We start from the raw sequence: 23,785 nt of genomic DNA, 5'->3' as shown, positions 1-23,785 counted from the left end.
CGGTATTGATGGAATGTACCTCAAAATAATAAGAGCTATTTATGACAAACCCACAGCCAATATCATACTGAATGGGCAAAAACTGGAAAAATTCCCTTTGAAAACTGGCACAAGACAGGGATGCCCTCTCTCACCACTCCTATTCAACATAGTGTTGGAAGTTCTGGCTAGGGCAATTAGGCAAGAGAAAGAAATCAAGGGTATTCAGTTAGGAAAAGAAGAAGTCAAATTGTCCCTGTTTGCAGATGACATGATTGTATATTTAGAAAACCCCATTGTCTCAGCCCAAAATCTCCTTAAGCTGAATAGCAACTTCAGCAAAGTCTCAGGATACAAAATTAATGTGCAAAAATCACAAGCATTCCTATACACCAGTAACAGACAAACAGAGAGCCAAATCATGAATGAACTTCCATTCACAATTGCTTCAAAGAGAATAAAATACCTAGGAATCCAACTTACAAGGGATGTAAAGGACCTCTTCAAGGAGAACTACAAACCACTGCTCAGTGAAATAAAAGAGGACACAAACAAATGGAAGAACATACCATGCTCATGGATAGGAAGAATCAATATCATGAAAATGGCCATACTGCCCAAGGTAATTTATAGATTCAATGCCATCCCCATCAAGCTACCAATGAGTTTCTTCACAGAATTGGAAAAAACTGCTTTAAAGTTCATATGGAACCAAAAAAGAGCCCACATCTCCAAGACAAACCTAAGTCAAAAGAACAAAGCTGGAGGCATCACGCTACCTGACTTCAAACTATACTACAAGGCTACAGTAACCAAAACAGCATGGTACTGGTACCAAAACAGAGATATAGACCAATGGAACAGAACAGAGTCCTCAGAAATAATACCACACATCTACAGCCATCTGATCTTTGACAAACCTGAGAGGAACAAGAAATGGGGAAAGGATTCCCTATTTAATAAATGGTGCTGGGAAAATTGGCTAGCCATAAGTAGAAAGCTGAAACTGGATCCTTTCCTTACTCCTTATACGAAAATTAATTCAAGATGGATTAGAGACTTAAATGTTAGACCTAATACCATAAAAATCCTAGAGGAAAACCTAGGTAGTACCATTCAGGACATAGGCATGGGCAAAGACTTCATGTCTAAAACACCAAAAGCAATGGCAGCAAAAGCCAAAATTGACAAATGGGATCTCATTAAACTAAAGAGCTTCTGCACAGCAAAAGAAACTACCATCAGAGTGAACAGGCAACCTACAGAATGGGAGAAAATTTTTGCAATCTACTCATCTGACAAAGGGCTAATATCCAGAACCTACAAAGAACTCAAACAAATTTACAAGAAAAAAACAAACAACCCCATCAAAAAGTGGGCAAAGGATATGAACAGACATTTCTCAAAAGAAGACATTCATACAGCCAACAGACACATGAAAAAATGCTCATCATCACTGGCCATCAGAGAAATGCAAATCAAAACCACAATGAGATACCATCTCATACCAGTTAGAATGGCGATCATTAAAAAGTCAGGAAACAACAGGTGCTGGAGAGGATGTGGAGAAATAGGAACACTTTTACACTGTTGGTGGGATTGTAAACTAGTTCAACCATTATGGAAAACAGTATGGCGATTCCTCAAGGATCTAGAACTAGATGTAACATATGACCCAGCCATCCCATTACTGGGTATATACCCAAAGGATTATAAATTATGCTGCTATAAAGACACATGCACACGTATGTTTATTGCAGCACTATTCACAATAGCAAAGACTTGGAATCAACCCAAATGTCCATCAGTGACAGATTGGATTAAGAAAATGTGGCACATATACACCATGGAATACTATGCAGCCATCAAAAAGGATGAGTTCGTGTCCTTTGTAGGGACATGGATGCAGCTGGAAACCATCATTCTTAGCAAACTATCACAAGAACAGAAAACCAAACACCGCATGTTCTCACTCATAGGTGGGAACTGAACAATGAGATCACTTGGACTCAGGAAGGGGAACATCACACACCGGGGCCTGTCATGGGGAGGGGGGCGGGGGGAGGGATTGCATTGGGAGTTATACCTGATGTAAATGATGAGTTGATGGGTGCAGCACACCAACATGGCACAAGTATACATATGTAACAAACCTGCACGTTATGCACATGTACCCTACAACTTAAAGTATAATAATAATAAATAAATTAAAAAAAAATTCTCCTCACTCTTAGGGATGTCTAATTTATACAATTTGTCTAGCAGGTAATCATATATCTATTTATCAGGTAGTATGGTGGGAAAAGGAAGAGTCTAAATTTTCAAATCAAACAGAATAATGTTCAAATTCTGATTTTTCAACTTACAACTGAGTGGCATTCTGAAAACTAACTTATCTGATTCTTGGTTTTCTTCTCTGTTCAGTTGGTAAAATGTCATATTAATAATTTATACAGAACATTATTAAAAGAAAATACATCAAAAAAGTTTATATCTATGTGTTAGTGTTTAGTTTTTTAAATTTCCTTACCTAGATTATCTAAAATTATTGACATAAAACATATACCTCCTTTACAGTACAAAGATTTAATTCATCTAATTCACAGGGCTATGTGCATGAAATAAAATGATATGTTTGAAATGTTGTAAAACCTTAGAAAATATTATATTTATCTCTTCATAAATTATTTCTATATCCTCATCAGGAAAATGCCTTGTGTTAGAAATTAAATTGCATTTTTCATAAGGACAAGTATACATCGTATACTTTAAGTTCTCCGCAATGCTTAATTAAGACCTGGTATTTGGCAGGTGGTAAGAATTATTTGCTATTAATTTAAATGATACCCAAAATGCTTTTATAATAAAACTTTTCCAAATAATGTTCTTTGTTTATTTCTATCTGATTGCCCTACTCCTCAATCTAATTCAATCTGTCTTCTCTCCCCAACACTCAATCAACTTCCATGTCTCTAAATCCAGTAAACATAATTCAGGACTCATCTTACTTGACTTTTCATTAGCACTCGATTCAAACATTCCCTTTTTTTGAAACCTGATCTCTTTGAATTTCATGACAGATATATACACTTCTTCCTAATTCTCTTCTGTCTCCATTCCTATCTCATTTGCATGATCACCCTCTTTTGGAAACAATTCACCATTAGCATTTCTAAAGACACAGTCCTTGTTGTTGTCTCTCCATGCTTTCCATCCATGCCTGTGGTTTCAGATAACACCTACACACAGATTCATCACTAAATTTAATATCTGGCCAAGAATTCTTGTCTCAGGTCTAGCTCACTCATGTCATTCAAAGAGCCCTGAAAGTCGACATGAGCAAGACTAAATCCAGGATCATGGTAACCACTCATCTCCAGCATCCACTAGTTTTTCTTTGGAGTTTTCTATCTCAGAAAATGGTGTCCCCATTCTTCCCCTCAAACAGGCCAGAAACCTGGGAATTATTCTGAACACCTCCCTCTTCTTCATCCCAGTAGGTAATCACCAAACTCTGCAGTTAGTCTCTTAAATAACTCTTGAATTCCTTGCACTCCCTTTTTTTCATGGTCAATGTCACCACCACAGACCTGATGCCTACGAACTGTGCTAGCTTACCTCCGCTTCCTCTGAACCTCCCCGATCTGTCCTCTACTCCACAGAATGATGTGCTCACAATGCAAAAATCCAAATTTGATCACATGACCTTCACACTTATGAACTCCTACTTACCCTTCATATCCATTCGTGTCAACCCTGAGGGACATCTCCCCTTAACTCCAGCTTTTACAGCATAATCTTAAACTGGTCCATCCTTCTTCTGAGTTGTTGTTTCAGCATGTCATTAATCACTCAGCAGGGTGATTATTTGGTAGTTTATCTCTCCTGCTAGGATCTTTGAGAGCATCTAATTGTCCCTGGGTCTACTGATGATTGAAATTCAAACATGGCACGGTGGTTGGCAAATACACACTCAATCAACATTTGTGCCATGAGTAAATGGATGGACACATTGGAAAGGATGGCTGGAAGAATTTGACCACCGAAACTCTCTGGTCTATATGAAGAGTCAACCATTAACCAGTTTTTTAAGTTGGAGTATTCATGTTTTTCTTTCAACAATGGATTATTTTGGGACTTCTAACATTCAACCATTCACACAGTGTCTAAATGCTTTTTTTTGCAGATCATTTGGCCTATTATGTTAGACAGTCAATCCCATTAGATGTAAGATGCAGAGACCCATCCAGGTGAACCCAAGTAATCAAAATTGATTATAAAAATAAAATGGAAATAAAGAACATAAAGCTTTTAGGAGTTTCTATCAAACCAGTTTACAAAATAACTGGGCCTCATGGGCGCCAGAAGTTAAGGGCTATTTGGCATCAGATTACCTCATGCTCTTTCATTTATGTGAGACAGGTGCTATCTGAGACCTGATGCTCTGAAGGTGACTTATACTCTAGTTACCAGTTGATTATTCCAGCTATGTCCCTTGGCTGACATGCTTATTTATGAGACAGAATCTGATCATCCCAGGTGGTGACCAGTTGGCCTGCTCAGATAGGCATCACTCAGCCAAAGGGCTGCGGCCACTGAATCAAGTCTGTGGGAATAAGAAAGGGAACACAGATATCAAACTGGCCTCTGCTTCCGTAGAGACACGTTGGGACTACCTCCCTCAGAGAGTGCTTGTAGGGCTGCACCCAGATCTCTTCTTGGAAGCCAGAACGTGCTTTTGTTGTTGAATGCTAGATTCACACCTGTACCCTCCCCCAGAGAACTGCCCTTAGCTATTAGAAGTGAATTTCTTTGGAATGGTTGATTTGACAGCACAGGGCCCTTAATTCTGCATTTGAAAAACTAGTACCTCACAAAATCAGAAGACAAGTCACAGAAGGGGAGAAAAAAATTGTAAATGACATATCTGGTGAAGGACCATTATCCCAAAAGTACAACAAACTCTTAAAATTCAATAATAAAAAAAAAATGAACAACTTAATGAAAAAAATGGGCAAAAGATCTGAACATCTCACCAATGAATGTCTACAGAGGACAAATAAGAATATAAAATGTTCAATATCATGTGTCAGTACAGATTGTAAATTAAAACAACAATGAGATATACCACTACATACCTATTAGAAAATCCAAAATGCTAACATCATATGCTGGTGAGGATGTAGAGCAACAGGAACTCTCATTTCTTGCTGATGGAAATGCAAAATGGCACAGCCATTTTGCAAGACGATTTGGCAGTTTCTTACAAAACTAAACATAGCCTTACCATATGATCCAGCAATCATGCTCCATGGTATTTATCCAAATGAGCTAAAAACTTACATGCACACAGAAACCTGCAAATAGATGTTTATAGCAGGTTTATTCATAATGGCCAAAACTTGCAAGCAACCAAAATGTCCTTCAGTAGGTGAATGGGTAAGTAAACTGTGGTACATCCAGACGTGGAGTATTATTCAGTGCTAAGAACAAATGAGCTACCAAGCCATGAAAATATATGGAAGAAACTTAAATGCATATTACCAATTGAAAAAGCCAATCTCAAAAGGCTGCACACTATTTTTCTAACCGTATGACATTCCTAGAAAGGACAAAACTATAAAAACAGTGAAAAGATCAGTGATTGCCAGGGGTTGGGGAAAGAGAGAAGTAAATAGAGCTCGAAGGACTTTTAGAGCAGAGAAAATATGCTGACTTTATAATGGTAGATACATGCCAGTGTGAACCCTAATGTAAACTATAAACTTTAGATGACAATGATGTGTTAACGAGAGTCATCTATTGTAACAAAAGTACCACTGTGGTGAGGGATGTTGACAGTTGCGGAGGTTGTGTATGTGTGTTCAGGGGTGTACATAGGAACTTTCTGTACTTTTTGCTCAATTTTGCTGTGAATCTAAAACTTCTCTTAAAAAAATAAAATGTATTAAATAAAAACTCTAAGGCCATTCATTCTGGTGGGATCAGGCCGAGGTCAGACTTCACAGGAATCCACATCTTTTGTTTAGCTTCTTCACCTGTCTTATCCTAGTTCCCCCGCTCCTTTCCCTGAGGTCATTCTCTCAATAAATCACTTGAGAAAAAACACCCGTCTCAGGCTCTGCTTCTAAGGAATCAACCTCAGACAGAGGTGCAGGCCTGGTGTACATTATTGTTGACCTGTTTCAAGCTTTTCTTCTACTTGAAGTAGTGGACCATGGCAGAGTGATTTTGATGGAAGAAGAGAGTTAACAGACATCACGAATATTGAAAAAAATAGAAAAAAAAAAATAGGCCTGAAGAGAGTTGAAAAGAAATCTCATCTGTGTTATCACCTGTTTTGAAGATTTGTCTGGGTGCCAGCTCCTAATTCTTTGGGAGGGAAACGAAATATTCTCAGTTTCTTTCACTCTTTGTGTTAGTTTCCTGTGGCTGTTCTAACAAATTAGCAGAAACTGGGTGGCTTAAAGAATAGATATTTATTGTGTCATAGTCCTGGAGGCCTGAAGTCCAAAACCATAGCTCGGCAAATCCACACTCTCTCTGGAGACTCTAGAAGAGAGTCCTTCCTTGTCTCTTCCAGTTTCTTGTGGCTTTGGAAATCCTTGGCTTGTGGCTGCATCACTCCAATCTTCACCTGTTTTCTTTTCTTTACTTTTTTGAGACGGAGTCTTGCCCTGTCGCCCAGGCTATAGTGCAGTGATCTCGGCTGACTGCAACCTCCGCCTCACGGGTTCAAGCGATTCTCCTTCCTCAGCCTCCCGAGTAACTGGCATTACAGGCGCCCACCACCACACCTGGCTAATTTTTTTTTGGATTTTTAGTAAAGACGGGGTTTCACCATCTTGGCCAGGCTGGTCTCAAATCCCTGATGTCGTGATCCACCTGCTTCGGCCTCCCAAACTGCTGGCATTACTGGCATGAGCCACTGCGCCCGGCCTTCACCTCTGTTTTCATGTGACCTTCTCTTCTGTGTCTGTCTTCTCCTCCATGTGTCTCATACAAGGAAAGACCTTTCTCACTGAATTTAAGCTTCACCCAGATAATACAGGATTATCTCATTTTTTAAGATCCTTAATTATATCTGCAAAGACTCTTATTCCAAATAAGGTCACATTCATAGTTTCCAGGGTTTAAGAGGGAGACCTATCTTTTGGAGGATCATCATTCAGCCCACTACACGCACTTAATTCGTTTTGACCCCCTACTTTGTTGTTGTTGTTGTTGTTTTGCTTTGTTTTTTTGTTTTTGGTTTTTTTGGTTTTTTTTTTGAGATGGAGTCTCACTCTGTCACCCAGTCTGGAGTGCAGTGGCATAATCTCGGCTCACTGCAACCTCCACCTCCTGGGTTCAAGCGATTCTCCTGCGTCAGCCTTCCCAATAGCTGAGATTACAGGCACCCAACACCATGCCCGGCTAATTTTTGTATTTTTAGTAGAGACAGTGTTTCTCCATTTTGGCCAGGCTGGTCTTGAACTCCTGACCTCAGGTGATCCACCCACCTCGGTCTCCCAAAGTGCTGGGATTACAGGCGTGAGCCACCATGCCCAGCCTTGCCCCAGAATTCTATATAATACTTCTGCTTACATATTGATGTCTGGTCTGCACAGTTCTTTCCACTAAATAACCTATTAATTACCATAGTAAACAAACATAAGAGTACCCACTGTCTAATGCCATTTTCCTATGCCCAGGCATAACCTGTGAGATGTTATTATTCCTATTGCACAGTTGAGGAAACTGAGTCTTGGGTGAGCTTTAATTTTTCACCTTTGGTATTTCAAACTTGGTATCTTCGCTGTGCTGCTCTCTCCTGTGATAATTAGAAATAGAAGGGGCTCCAGCAGGAAGAAACTTATCATGATCTTTGGGTAACCGTTTTATGTATAAGGCAAATAGTAATATTCATAGGAGCAGAATAGATTAAGAAGAGTTCAGGTCGGTATGCAAGGGCCCTCATTTGTCTTGTAAAGTGGTACGGTGGAATGAGAACAAGCTTTGAGTCTTACAGTAGTAACTGGAATCCTCACTGTTCTTTCACTGGCTTCCAGAACTTGAGCAAGCTGCAAATGTTTTCTAAGGCTGATTTCTAACCCATTAAATTAGGATGTCCCCACTTTGCTCACATGGCTGTTGAAAGAGTAATGGAATTAAGAATAAAATCATGCTCACCTGGCTCAATACATATTAATGTCCACATTCCTTGTTATGTACCTGCAGACCACAAGCAGGAAGGCACCTAGGATAGCTTTATATCTCTCCACGTATTAATTCTTTTCAAAGATCTCTTACCTACTCCTCCAGGCTGGCTCTCTCCTCTATCACACAGCTGGGAGAGAAAAGTCAGATATTATGCGTATTATAAATGTTTCCATTTCATCTCAATTGATGCTTCCTAGTTTATATAAGTTCTTTTCTTCAATTACCCCCAAAGCACCCATTTTTAAAAGATTGTGAGCCAATATAAACCTGGCATGAATTAAAGAGTGCTGTCAATTTTTTGGCACCCCCGCCCCACTATCCCCAGCAAATGGGCAAAATTTAATGTGTAAACCTGTTATACAAATGAGATAACAAGCTTGGTATTTGGAGAAAAAGGAAGTTATTCAGCAAATCAGTGGCTACTACGGAGGCTGTCAAGGCCTCTTTAGCCAGGGAGCTCAGACCAGCAGCATTAGCATCACCTGGAGGCTTGGAAGGCATGCACATCCATAGCACACCCCATACCTGCTGAATCAGAGTTTTTGTAGCAGGGCTCGGGAGTATGCCCTTAGCAAGATCTCCAAGTAATGATGCACACTAAATTTTTAGCAGCGCTCTATTGCAGCAATGGTTCTCAAATTTTAGTGTCCATCAGAATCACCTGGAGGCTTGTTAGAACAGATTGCTAGGTTTCACCTCCAGAGTTTGTGGTGCATGGATTTGGAGGAGGGCCAGAAAAGTCTGCATTTCTCACAGCCTTCCAGGTGACGGTGATGACGTTCAAGGTCCATAATTGGAAACAGTTGTACGAACACGTCCAGAGATTAAATTTATTAGTTTATTTTTCTCTTTGCATATGAATCCTTAAATAGGGAGTATTTTTTTTAAATTAATGATTTATATTACTTTTACACCTGGCCCATTACACGTAGGTTCTTTTACACTATCTTGATCACTGTTAAGTCAGCGCCTCCATTCTCTACAGACAGAAAGTCACCTGTCTCTTCTGTCTCCCTCAAGATATCTCTCGGACCATCCTCCTGACACTGGATATTGATCCAAGCTGATCGTCACTACCTCAAATCTATTGTATTCATCTGTTTTCTCCAGGGCACCACAAAACACACCTTCCCTCAACCACACCTTCCCTAAGCCACATTTTAGTTGCATTGCTCCCTGTCTGTAGAGTATTCAAGGACTCTTTAATTCCTACCATATTAAATATAAACTCTCTCTCTCTCTCTCTCTCTCTCTCTCCTGGGTTTTAAGTTCCCTGTGATATAATTTCTTTTTACAACCATTCCACTAACTCGGTAGCTCATTCTCTGCTCTGCTCAGATTGGTCCCCTCCCTGTGCCACACACCTGAAAATTCATTTTTCACCTCGACTACTGTTTTCACTCAGAATCCTCTGCTTTCCCATCCAAAACCAACATATCCTTCAAGGCCCAAATAAAGTGCTATCTCCAACCCAGGCTTCCACACCTGCCACCACCTCTCCCTATCCACTGCCCACGTTGCTATTCAGTGAAGCAACTCTTCAAGCTGAGATATCAGATACTTAACACTACACTCTAGGCCATTACCCCCAATCAAAATGGGCACAGAAATGAGCTTAGAAAATACATGGAAACTTTAATATTTCCTCAGTATTCTACCTCCTTATGAGGTTGGTTATTCAATGTATTTCTGAATCCACTCTCTCTTCATTGTTATTCACCAAATTAGAAACTCACCTAGAAGACTAATAGACTTAAAATATTTCTGTGCCTCTCCAAAATATCACATAATTCTGAGTATAAGGCCTGAAGATACCCGTTTGTATTCTAATTGAACAGAAGATATGCTAATAGATGTGCAGTGATGCTTGCACTTGATCTGGACGTCTTCACTTCATAGAGAGCCAGGTTCCTCTGACTTTCTCATTCACCACGTCGAAGAATAACACTAGAAATATTTGCTTAGTAAATTCCTTAGGATTCCACAGAACAAAATGGAGCTTATCTTCATCGCTTCAGTAAGGAGGGGAATACAAGGAGATGAAATTTATTATCAGGTCAAAAGCAGCAGATACCAAATAAAGCTGAAAATCAAGCATTGTGTCTAAGAGTAATAGTAAAAGAAATACAGTTTACAACTGAGGCATCATGTAAATACTGTGCCTTATCTTGGTTTAAATTAACATTTACAGGAGCTTTTTTTTTTAACCTAAAATATAATCTTGACCTCAACGCTATTTTTTTTTCCCCTTTTCATTTCTTGACATACACAATACTAAGGGGGATGTGAAGGAGGCACAGAGGCTGTGGTTAAATCTACTCCTAGCTACCATTATCTTCTCACTTTTCATGAGCTCTAATTTAAACATCTTATTTATAGTGCAATGTTCTTAAGAGTTTTCTGGGTGTATTTAAATGGGGATAGTTAATTGGAACTGTTCTAGCAGAAGCCAGCTTCAATCTCATCCTCCTAGGTGGCAGCCCTTCTCTGCTCCTGAAAAATAATGTAATTTTCTCTTCTTTCATCTAATTTTCATGTTTATTGTTACTACTCTGAATATTATGACCTAAAGTGTATGAGATTAATAATGTTTTTCTTTTTAATATTATTATTAATATTTTCAGTCTTCACATCATGAATTTGGCATTTTCCTACAGTACTTCCCACTGTTCTTGACATAAAAAATAAGTAAAGTCTAATGCAGGGAAAAACTTTAAAATAGTGTGAATTAGGAATTGAAAAGAAAAAGTGAAAACTACATGCTATGTTTTAAATATATGTTAAATGATCTTAGAAAACAAGCAGAAACTATTTCCCACTTCACAAAAATTTGCTCTACTCACCTACGCTTGTTCCCAGGTAATAAACACCTTAGATAAGAAGTACAATTGTATTATTTATGGCTAATTTGATGCCCAGTATGTAGGGCCACACGCAAAGTTAGGTTAACTTAAACATCAGCTTCTTTTGTTCTTCCCTAATCAATTGTCTTAAGGTGAGTTCTTCTGAAACAGATCCTGAGACAAGACTAAATTTTTTATGAGGAATGTGCTCAAGAAGAGACTGGTAAGAGAAGGAAAAGCAGGAGGAGGGAAGGGGCGGAGACCAGGCAGGAGATAATTTCAGGTGAGGCATCAACCTCTGCCTGATCTGCAGAGAGCTCCAGAGTACAAATAACACCTAGAGTTTATCCCTCCTTAAGACAAAGGATCTAGGTTTTCATACTCACCGGTCATTGACTGCTGATGACTTCTGGTGAACATTACTGCCCAGGCACTTCTGCCTCTCAGTATGTCTGTGCAAAGGTCACAGGTGCCTGGTATTGGCATTGATCAGCTTGCCCATCAAGTCAGCTACAAGAGTACTTTCTTGCTCCTCCTAAGGTTTGTGTTTTGGGGACGAGCCTCCAGCCATACTCTGTCCAGCCCATCAGAACTTCTGCACAGGAAGTTGTATGCAAGGAGGTCATAGTCTTCTAAAATGCTATTTGCTCATACTCCCAACTGAAGGGACACTCTATCTTTTCTTTGTCAGGGGTACTTCTCTCTTCAACCATGTATTAACTTAGTTACTGCTACATAACAAACCATCCCAAAATGTAATTGTCTTAAAACAACCACCATTTATTTAGCACAGGAGTCTATGGGTTGGCCAGTTGGGCTGGATTCAGCAGGGTGGTTCTTCTGGTCTTGGCTGGGCTCCCCCATGTTTCTGAGATCAGTTGCAGGTCAAATAAGAAATTTTCTGATTCTGGGTCAGGCGTAATCAGGTGGCTTTCAGGTGGCTTACGCCTGCAATCTCAGCACTTTGGGAGGCTGAGGCGGGCAGATCACCTGAGGTCGGGAGTTCGAGACCAACCTGACCAACATGGAGAAACTCCGTCTCTACTAAAAATACAAAATTAGCTGGGCATGGTGCCTGTAATCCCAGCTACTCAGGAAGGCTGAGGCAGGAGAATTTCTTGAACCCAGGAGGTGGAGGTTGTGGTGAGCCAAGATCACGCCATTGCACTCCAGCCTAGGCAACAAGAGTGAAACTCTGTCTCATAAAAAAAGAAAAGAAAAGAAAAAGAAAAGAAAGAAAGAAAGAAAGAAAGAAAGAAAGAAAGAAAGAAAGAAAAATTTTCTGATTCTGAATGAACTTTAGCTCATCTCTAGAGCCTCAGGTAAGACAAGTAGAATGACTCATGTCTCTTCCATATGGAATGTGTTCTCTCATCCTTCAGCAGAATATCCCAAGCTTACTCATGTGACAGTAACAGGGACACCAATATAATACATAGTGATGTGTAAGGTCTTTTAAGGTCTAGGCTTAGTACTAGCCCACTGTCATTTCTGCCACATTCTATTGGTAAAGCAAGTCACACAGCCAGGCTAGATTCAAGAGGTGGAAACTAGATACAGAGTTGTAATGCAAAGGGCATGGATACAAATGCAAGCAATTGAGCTTTTTTTCCAGCATACCACAGCCTTTCAACGCACAACCCTACTACTCCCAGAAATGTCAAATTAATTCCTGAACAAACCTAAATTTCCCAATGGAGAACCAAGAGGAGATTTCCTCTATCTTGTTTCCTGCCATCCAAAGAAGCTTCCAGTGCAAGTTCTTTTTTTCTGCAGGGATATGGAATAGAGATGGGCAGTTAAGTTCATTTCCTTTTTTCCCTAGCAGCAAGGACAAGACAGAAATTACTCTGAGTCAAATATCCCTCTAGATGCATTCAACAATGCTAATTTTCTATTTACAGGGTGTGTGTGTGTGTGTGTGTGTGTGTGTGTGTGTGTAAGGGGTAGTGTCATGCATCTTGTTTATCTTCGTGTGATATTTAATGATTAAAAATCACAAAAGTAAGTAAAGAACATAGTCAATGCGTATATTTAGCTCTTCTGCCAGGAGATAATTCCTCGTAGCTATGATTTGTGAATATAGATAAAGATAAATGTTCTTTATGCACTTTCATATGCAGGAGGCCATTTTACATAATTTGTAACCAAAGGCTGTCCATAGAGTGTGAAGTTAAGGGAAGGTCTTTATAAGCTTCAAATGTTGTTCCCAGGGAATTTCTTCACAATATGTAAAAGACATCCACTATTTAATCAGTTATGAGATATACCTCTTTTATATTTTAACATCTCTGAAATTGGGATACATCTTAAAATGAATGAGCTCTTAAAATTATTCATTACCATTTTCTTAATGGCCTATAAAATGGTGGTGAATCTTACAAACAATGTTGTCTTAGGTTCCATGATATATGATACCCAGAAATAATAGCTGTTTTATCATATAAAGCACTGGCCTGCAAAACACACACAAACTCATTAAAAAAGTAATAGGCAAGACTTTTGACACAAGTGCTCCATAATTTAACAGGTTTTACTTCTTAAACAATGAGTGAATTAAATTCCAAGTTCAGTCTAGTTGAGTGTATGCATGAGATACAATGACCAAGTTAATAAGATCAGAGGAATTCTTGAAATCTTCAGAATTATCCTTGAAATCTCTGGAGATAAAGGAAAAAAAAAACAACAACAAGTTAATAAGATCAGAGGAATCCTTGAAATCTTCAGAATTATCCTTGAAATCTCTGGAGATAAAGGAAAAAAAAAACTAAGTTAATAAGATCAGAGGAATTCTTGAAATCTTTAGAATCATCCTTGAAATCTCTGGAGATAAAGGAAAAAAAACCATTCTGGCTTCCTTAATTATCAGCTTAAATTTTAAGTTAGCTGTACACCGTAAAGGAGTATTACTGGATTACCATTAGAAAGTAGCCTCAGATGCATAAAATATGGCAATTCTCCTGGCTGATAATTTAGAAAAAGGGAATTGTGGAGGAATCAACTCAGATGTGGCATTTCCAACCTCACCCTCTAAGTTCATACCTCATATATTCTGTTAGAAAATATTTCTTCTCAGCTGGAGCAGTGGCTCATGCCTGTAATCCCGGCACTTTGGGACGTGGAGGCGGGTGGATCACAGGGTTAGGAGTTCAAGACCAGCCTGGCCACGTTGGTGAAGCCCTGTCTCTACTAAAAATATAAAAATTAGCCAGGCGTGGTAGCATGCACCTGTAATCCCAGTTACTCGGGATTCTGAGGCAGAGAATTGCTTAAATCTGGGAGGCAGAGGTTGGGTGACAGAACAAGACTCTGTCCCAAAAAAAAAAAAAAAAAAAAAAAAAATTTTTTCATTTCACAACTGATTACTAGTCTACAGCCCATCCAAATGTGCTCACTTTACATTTACATATACATATACATTTGAATCTATGTGTATGTTATAGTCTTAAGGGTATTTTTAAATGTTTATTTTTCTGAGTTTTCCACATCTTGCCAATTTTCCGTAGTACATATGTATTACCTTGATCATCAGAAATTTTTTTAGGTAAAGGAAAAATTATCTGCAGAAAAGCAAAACACAAGGGAACTAAATACTAAAAAAAACCCCAACAACAACAACAACCACCTCAATTGTTTCACTTACTGTATGCCAGGCCACTGACCAATGGAATCCTCACATTTTTATGTGGTCAGCACTGTTATCATCTTCACTTTACAGATGAGAATATCATAACACAGGATGAGTGCATCACTTGCCATAGACCACAGGTCTGGGTGTCAGCGGGGAGATTTGAGATCAGGCTCCAGAGTCCACACTACACACACTTTAATGGATAAGCAAGAAATGAACATGAATAAACAGGTCAGAGCCTCAAGAAGTCCTCCCACCTATTCCTAGCTGCATGACTGTGAATAGAGAATTTTATCTGCCTCAACCTCATTTTTCTTATTTATAATACAAGAATATGGGCATTAATAACTGTCCTTTTCAGAGGATCAAATGAAGTCACAGATATAATTATGGCTTGGAAACTATCAAGTGATGTTTAATATGCATTAGCAATATCGATCTCTTTTTTCCCTCAGAATTTAGGGAAAAAAAAAACAAACAGGAAGTGGTTATCTCCCTAGCACCTGTTTCCCAATCATATTGCTTCCCGCTTTCTGGCAATAAAGTAAATGTTAATTTAAACCAAGTTAAGGCACAGTGTTTACATGATGCCACAGTTGTAAACTGTATTTCTTTTACCATTACTCTTATCTTAGACACAATGATTGATTTTCAGCCTTATTTGGTATCTGCTGCTTTTGAGCTGATAATAAATTTCATCTCCTTGTATTCCCCTCCCTACTGAAGCAATGAGGATAAGCTCCATTTTGTTCTGTGGAATCCTAAGGAATTTACTAAGCAAATATTTCTAGTGTTATTCTTCGATGTGGTGAATGAGAAAGTCAGATGAACCTGGCTCTCTATGGAGTGAAGACGTCCAAATCAAGTGTAAGCATCACTGCACATCTATTAGCATACCTTCTGTTCAATTAGAATACAAACGGATATCTTCAGGCCTTATACTCAGAATTATGTGATACTTTGGAGAGGCACAGAAATATTTTAAGTCTATTAGTCTTCTAGTCTTCTAGGTGAGTTTCTAATTTGGTGAATAACAATGAAGACAGAGTGGATTCAGAAATACGTTGAATAATGTATTTGGCCTAAGCCCAGATACTGCCTCCGAATCCTTCCTAACAAGTGATCTAAGTAGCCATTTGCTATTGCCAATCAGACACAATGAACTTCTGAGATTAAATGTTTTTCCCATTCCTGTTGTAAATTAGTCTAAAATGCAATTACAAGCAGAATTGAGAGTTTAAAAATAAGGGGATTTTTTGAAACATGAACTTGATAGTAGACGTTGGCCTACCGCAGTTCTGTCACAAATTAGCTATTAGGCAGGTGGTTTCGCCTTTTGTTCTAAAGGAGGAGTTGGCTTCTGATCTCTAACAGAATCTATTATGTATTTTGAGCTGTAAATTATTTTTCTAACTTTTAACATGTTCCTAATTTATTTTTGCCTTTCTTCTTTCCCACCTGAAGTGCTATTTCTACTTATTTCTAATTATTTCTCATGGTGCATTTAAGCCACACTCCCATATTTTCAAATTCTGCATTCTTCACAAAGCAGTTTTTTCCAATTGATGGGGACCACATCTTTCACTGGCCAGCTCTAACTTTAATCATCCGTGGATTCAGCTAGCAGGATATGTTCTGGTGAACTAGATTGCAAGCTCCCCAGAGGGCAGGTAAAGGTATCATATTTCTTTGAACTGCAGTGCCCTGCAGAGAGTTATATACATAGTAGGTGCACACTGATAAATACCTAAGTTTAACAGCTTTATAATTTTCTTTTTTTTTTTTTTTTTGCAGTTGCAAGATTTAATAGAGTGAAAAGAGAGCTCCTATACGAAGGGAGGGACCTAAAGGGGGTTGCCAGTGCTGACTTGAATGCCTGGGTTTATATCCTGATCATTGTCCCTCCCGCTGTGCTCTCAGGCGATAGATGATTGGCTATTTCTTTACCTCCTGTTTTTGCTTACTTAGTATTTTAGTGAGCTCTCTGATTGGTCGGGTGTGAGCTAAGTTGCAAGCCCCATGTTTAAAGGTGGACACAGTCATCTTCCTAGCCAGGCTTAGGGATTCTTGGTCTAGGGAATCCAGCTAGTCCTGTCTCTCAGTGCCCCCTCTCAACAGAAAAACCCAAGTGCTATTGGGGATGTTGGCGACGACTGATCTAACTGCTTCCTGCTGAACTGGTGTGTAGTAGTGGTTGTGCAGCTGAGATTTCCTCAGGAGGGGTGCCTTCGATGTCATTAACATCAGAGCATGGGCTAGTAGGCCGGTCCAGGGGTCCACAGTAGATTTTAGTCATGGACTGCATCTGGGGCTCCATTTGAAAAACCATTTGTTGCTTTACAGCTTCAATTCTGGAAGAGACCAACTTAACAAGGAGGTTAAAGATACAGGGTCCAAAGAGGAATAACACTATTATAGCTGCTAGAGGTCCTAAGGAGGGGAGAATCCAGGGCATCCATTGGCTGAGGAGGCCCCAGGGTCCGGTGTTTTGAAACTCCTCTGCTCTACGTTGTATTCGATCTCAAATTTCTTTAACCTTCTCAGTGATGATTCCAGATTGATTAACATAATAACAGCATTCTTCCCCTAAAAATAAACAGGTTCCCTCTCTTTCAGCGGTTAGCAAGTCTAAAGCTCTTTGATTTTGAAGGACTACTGCTGCTAGGGCAAGGTGACTATAGAGTCAGCGACCTGTTCCATGTCACCATTTAGTTCTTGAGATACTTTGTAGTAGAACTGAGTAGAGGTTGTGATACCGCCAATGCCAGTACCTAGTCCACCTAGTACCCCTGCTCTGATAACAAAAGGAAGAATGGGTACTCTTTTGTTGCGGGGCTTAGGTTCGACATGATTGTATAAATCTTGTTCAGTGTAGATGGTCATAGGGGGCCCTAAGAACGAGAGGAAGCACGTAGATTCTGAAGAGCCATTCAAATAACAATAGGCTGAGGTACCACAGACAAAAAATATTCCTGAGGGTAGGCAGACTATTTGTGTGGGAGGGGTTACCCACCTGATGCATTGGGAGTTGGTTGTATCTACAGTATTGCTAAATTTTACATAAGTGAGATTTGAGGTATGGATTGTTTCCAGATTGGAAACAAGAGGTCCTACTAAAACGGAAGTGGTGTTTATTTCTGTGCTGAAGTTGTTCCATAGTTCAGGTACAGGGATTGAAATGTATGGCCTGAAGTGCAGGGGATTATTTGGCACACTTCACAGGCCCTATCTGTTTGATAGTTTTGAAAAGGCTTGGTCCAGTAAATAATAATTTGGCCATCTGATGGGTGCTGTCAATCACTAAGTGAAAGATTTGGTGAAGGGTTTTAAGTAATTTCCATTGGTTAGCTGCAGGCAAAAGTATTTTTCCTTCTTCGGTGGCTAGCCATCCTGAGGGGAGGAAACTGTCCTCGTGAGGTTCCCCATTCTATTTCTTCTTCTGAGTACTGGGGCTTGGTTTCCTGGAGGGGATTACCCCATACTAGGGGTCCTTCTATAATTTCTAATGGAGGGTCCTGCCTTGCAGCTCTTTTGGCTTCAGTATCCGCTTGGCGGTTACCTTCTATTTCCCTTTCCTTTCCGATGACCCCAGGAGTGTAAGACTGCCACCTCTTTAGGCTTCTGTAAACAGCTTTATAATTTTCAAAATGTTTTAAAGTTTGTTTGTTTGTTTGTTTTCAATTGATATAATTTCCCTGGTAGTTTTAACCCTAGAAATTTTGGTTAATACCAACATCTAGGGAAAAGACTGAAACTTCCTCTTCTAAGTTATAAACACATTTTGTTTTCTCATAAATACTAAGTCTAACTCATTATGCCAGGAGGATTAATGGATACAGAGAAGAGGTAAAAAAAAAAAAAAAAGGTCTCAAATAATAAACTTAAGATTTTTTAGGTTTCAGCTTTAACATGCATCACTCTGAGGCTGTTTTTAAGTGTTTTTAGTTATTGTATTTAATATTATTGTACATACTTAAGTATATTTTGTAGTTCATATGTAATTAATCCATAATGTGATCATATAAAATATAATATACATGCTATAATTTATAATGTATTTTATAACGTGAATATAGTTATTTTACAATTTATATAGTTGTACGAATTTTAGAATTATATTTAATTTTTGTATATAATCAATTGCTATTTATAACCTGTCTCTTTTTTAAAAAGTTGAAATTAATTTTCTAGAGTGTAGCTGACGTAATGAGATGTACTATAAAAAAACGGCTTTGTGATTTTTTACTTCCCACTTAGCCCCATGTCGTGTTGTTTGTTTTATTTTGATGTGAAATATTTTGCTTTTTTCTCTTTCCAATGCTGGCTTCCTCATTGTGGGCCCATCTAGTTAGTCAGGTCTCTGGGCCACATCAGGGAGTATTAAGAAAGTAGAGAGAATTAAGACACAGTTGGATTATATGATGAAGAATCTAACTGGAAAAAAAATTCCATTATCACCACCCTGGAAGCTGAGCTTTTTTCTTCACATCAAAGGAAGGGAGAGAAGGAGGGGAAATAAGTCTTCAAAATGGATTTCCTTTCAATTTCCACTTCAGTTCACTGTGGTTGGGTGTTTAGTACATTCCATACTCTCAGACCCTGAAAGAACTTGAATCTGACTTTCACACGTTGGGAACTTCAACTCAAGCAGATCTGACAGGAGAAGACAGACGCCCGAACAGATGCAGCTTGTGTAGAGACAGATTATTTTTTTAACCAAAAGTTGCTGATTTTTCTTCTAAAAAAACCTTTTCCCTGATGAGATAAGTTTTAAAGTGTGAAAATGTTGACATTTTTCTTTGCACATCACAGGTTTACTGTGCTTATTTTTATTTTTTATTTTTTTTTGTATCTAACGTAATCATCCTATGGTGACTCAAGAAGGCAATATTTAGATTCTGTCAAAACCCCTGGGCTATTGCCATGTTTTCTGAAACTTCTAGCATTTCACTGAGTGTACCAAGGGCCTTGTTTCCCCAATGTGTGAATTGCTGCAAATATTAAAACGTGGCCAATGCTGGAATCTTTATTGACAAGCTGATGAGGTTCATGTCCCCAGAGCTCCTTTCAAGTCTCACTACTCTTGTCAGAGAAATCACTACACCTGCTCCAAATTGCTACCTGCTGAGAAAATTAGAGCCTTACAGGCATCTGAAAAGGTTGTGAAAAAGAGGTGAGAATTCTGGACAAAGAAAGGAGATCTTCACATGCACAAGGTAAACTTAGTTGGTGTAAAATACGCATATGACCTTTTGTTCTGTATCTGACATGGAGAGAGATCTGAGAACAGAGATAATTATAGAGAAAATGGAGGAAAATGTTTGAAATGAGTATTCTCTCTGTTAGTCCAAGATCTACAGTTTCTGTAACCATGCAGCCAAACATACCACATAAGTTGGTTGAGTGACTTGTCCCTGAATGTAACAATGAGATAACAAAACCAAGAGAGAAAAACCCATATTCTCTGCCTCCATTTTCTTCTTTTTCTCAAGGACTTCATTTCCTTCTTTCTTTAGAGCAGGAGCCCCCAGAATGTGGTCCCTGGACCAGCCGTATCAGCATCACCTGGAAAGCTGTTAGGCCAACCAGTCTAGTGCCCTATCCCAGAACCCCAGGATCAGAAACTCTGGGGTAAAGCTCAGCAATCTGTGTGTTCCGAAGCTTGCCATATGTTCCCAATGCACACGAAAGTTTGCATGTCACTGCGCTAGTGTAGAGCATCAGCTGTCTCTGACTCAATTATTGATTTATTCTCATCAGCAAGCAATATGTCCTAGTATCTGCTACATTTTAAAGCAATTCTCCCATATCTTTATAACTTCTAGCTATCTTCCATCTCTCTCCTCTCTCACATCACTATTTTTTTGCTTGTTAAAATGTTGTCTATAGACCAAGTTACAGAATGGGAAACCTCAGACTTCATTGCCTCATAGAGACACTGACTTAACAATCTAGTGCCCAAGAAGTCATTAGAAGTATTCCAGAAATCAGATAAAAAGTTGCAGTACCCCAGACATGTTCAAATCTAAGAACAGATGCATTGAAATGGCTGTAAAAATAATTTTATTTCACTCATAATAGTTCTCCACCAAACTAGCATGGCGTGATGCAATGGGGAATAAAAGTCAAGCACACGACTTCTCCATCAGGAGTGAAGGACAAGAGCTGAACATTTGTACACCTTTCTAGCTTTTAGAGGGACTGCCTAAGGGACTGGATTCTCTGCCTCACCTGAATCAGGGTGCTGAGTAGGAACTGGCATACTTTCTGTGCCTGGGGCTGCTGAGAACAAAAGAGAGTTCAGTGGCATATTGAAGCACCAGGAAACCTTCAGTATTGCAGACAGAAGCCAGTACAACTCAGGGCAACTAGGAGAGAATGTTCAGTTCATAACTTTTCTTCCAGGAGCAAAGAGGAGAAGAGTGAAATATGCAGCCAATGTTTTAATTTTGGGGGGAGATTTATTGCCTAAGGAATTACCTTCTATCTCCCCTGACTAGAAGCTATGATGGAACAGGTATACTTTGGTTACCTAGAAGCTGATGAACTCAAAAGAGAGCTCAACAGCTTGCTGCAGTGCCAGAGGGAACAAAAGATTACAAGTTTCTGAAATAAAAAAAAAAAATAAAATAAAATAAAAAAGCTTGCAAACCACGCTTGGAAGTTACACATATAAATCAAGACAAGATGCATTTCCCAAGATATCTGAGAGTCCCCCGAATCTCTAGCTGAGAAGAGTGGGGAAGGTCTTCTGTACAAAACCAGTCCACAGAGACTGTGAAAAGAAGCAGTTTTTCCAAATGCAAAATTCCCACCAAAAAATAAGGCATACAAACAAACAGGGAACCATGGCCCAATCAAAGGAACAAACTGGATATCCAAAAACAGACTATAAACAAACAAAGATTTATTAATTTGAATTATCTGACAAAGAATTCAAATTTTTTTTTTTTTTTTGAGATGGAGTCTTGCTCTGTCGCCCGGGCTGGAGTACGGTGGCACGATCTCGGCTCACTGCAACCTCTACCTCCCTGGTTCAAGCAATTCCCTTGCCTCAGCCTCCCAAGTAGCTAGGATTACAGGCATGTGCCACCACACCCAGCTAATTTTTTTGTATTTTTAGTAGAGATGGGGTTTCACCATGTTGGCCAGACTGGCCTCGAATTGCTGGCCTCAGGCAATCCACCTGCCTAGGCCTCCCAAAGTGCTTACAAGCGTGAGCCACCGCGCCTGGCCCAATAATTTTCTTTTAAAAGGTCAATGCACTACAAAAAGCACAGACAGAAAACTAATGATAGCGAAAAAGAAAACACACACTCGCACACACACACTCGCACACACACACTTGAACCAAACAAGACTATTAACGAAGAGAAACTATAAAAGAAGAATCAGACAGTAATTCTGAAGAATACATTCACTGAATTAAAGAAAAAAATACTACAGAAATTCAACAGTACGACTTATGAAGCAGAAGAGTCAGCAAACCCTTACGAGAGCTGAGCAACATACACATTATGAAAATTCCAGAATGAGGAGAGGGAAATGGGTAGAAAGCTATTTTTTTTTTCAAATGATGACCAAAAACATCCTACCATGAAGGAAAAAAAAATGGAAAACAAATATGGAAAATTGATGAACTTCAAATAGGATAACCCAAAAAGACTCGCATCAAGATACATACAACGAAGCACTCAAAAGTCAAAACAAAGAAATAACCTTGAAAATGACAAGAGAATGTTGACTGTCACATACAAGGGAACTCCCACAAGCTTGTCAGTGAATCGCTCAGTAGAAACTTAAGAGCCCAGAAAGGAGAAGCATAATATATGCAAAATACTAAAAGGAATAAAAATGCCAGTAAAAATACTCTATCAGACAAAACTGCCCTTCAAAAATGAGAGCAAAATAAAAACCTTCCCAAATAAGCAAAAGCTGAGGATGTTCATCACTTCCAATCTGCCCTGTAAGAAATGCTAGAGGGATTTCTCCAAGTTGAACTGAAAGGATGCTAGACAGCAACACGAAAGCATATGAAAATATAAAGCTCTCTGGTCATGATAAATCTATAAACAAATACAAAATCTTACAGTATTGTAATGATGGTATGTAAATCACTTTTTTTTTTTTTCTTTTTTTTTTTTGAGACGGAGTCTCGCTCTGTCGCCCAGGTTGGAGTGCAGTGGCCGGATCTCAGCTCACTGCAAGCTCCGCCTCCCGGGTTTTACGGCATTCTCCTGCCTCAGCCTCCCGAGTAGCTGGGACAACAGGCGCCCGCCACCTCGCCCGGCTAGTTTTTTGTATTCTTTTTAGTAGAGACGGGGTTTCACCGTGTTAGCCAGGATGGTCTCGATCTCCTGACCTCGTGATCCACCGGTCTCGGCCTCCCAAAGTGCTGGGATTACAGGCTTGAGCCACCGCGCCCGGCCGTAAATCACTTTTAATGGTGGTATAGAATTTAAAAGATAAAAGCACAAAATAACTATAAAACTATGTTAATGAATACAAAACATAAAAAGATGTAATTTGTGTCTGCAGTAACATATAGCAGGAGATGGAGATGTAAAGATGAAGAGTTTTTGTATGTTACTGAAGTTAAATTATCATTTTAAAATAGACTGTTATAACTATAAGAACTTTTATGTAATTCCCATGGAAATCACAAAGAAAATACCTATGTAATCCCAGCACTTTGGGAGGCTGAGGCGGGCGGATCACCTGAGGTCAGGAGTTCGAGACCAGCCTGACCAACATGGAGAAACCTTGTCTCTACTAAAAATGCAAAAAATTAGCCAGGTGTGGTGGCACATGACTGTAATCCCAGCTACTCAAGAGGCTGAGGCAGGAGAATTGCTTGAACCCAGGAGGTGGAGGTTGCAGCAACCCGAGATTGCGCCACTGCACTCCAGCCTGGGTGACAAGAGCGAAGTGAATCTCTGTCTCAAAGAAAAAAAAAAAAAGATACACAAAAGAAACTGAGAGTGGAATCAAGATTGTCACCAAAAAAGAACAAAGGAAGGCAGCAAGAGAGGAAGAGAGAGGAATAAAAATAAATACAAGACAGAAGAAAACAATTAACAAAATGGCAATAGTAAGTCCTTTTCCATCATTAACTTTAAATGTAAATGGA

The 23,785-nt window shown here is 39.2% G+C and overlaps 1 long non-coding RNA gene across 4 annotated transcripts in view; it reads right to left on the bottom strand.

Moving 5' to 3' along the window:
• Positions 1-13,539: 13,539 nt before the first annotated feature.
• LOC123567291 (uncharacterized) overlaps positions 13,540-23,785 on the bottom strand; it is a 34,199-nt gene continuing 23,953 nt past the window's right edge. For 3 of the 4 annotated variants that reach the window (XR_012418326.1, XR_006690217.2, XR_012418325.1), the window contains exons 3-4: positions 14,668-14,848; positions 13,540-13,684 (exon numbers count right to left, since the gene is read on the bottom strand). This is a non-coding gene — a long non-coding RNA (uncharacterized lncRNA). Of the gene's footprint in view, positions 13,685-13,738; positions 13,769-14,667; positions 14,849-23,785 lie in introns of those variants that run through there. The other variant, XR_006690218.2, reaches the window with a different exon arrangement.

The sequence above is a fragment of the Macaca fascicularis genome, chromosome 10 (genome assembly GCF_037993035.2).
Source record: "Macaca fascicularis isolate 582-1 chromosome 10, T2T-MFA8v1.1".
Classification (NCBI taxonomy): Eukaryota; Metazoa; Chordata; class Mammalia; order Primates; family Cercopithecidae; genus Macaca; species Macaca fascicularis.
Note: the sequence above shows the minus strand (reverse complement) of the source record. Positions and strands in the feature narration are given on the sequence as shown.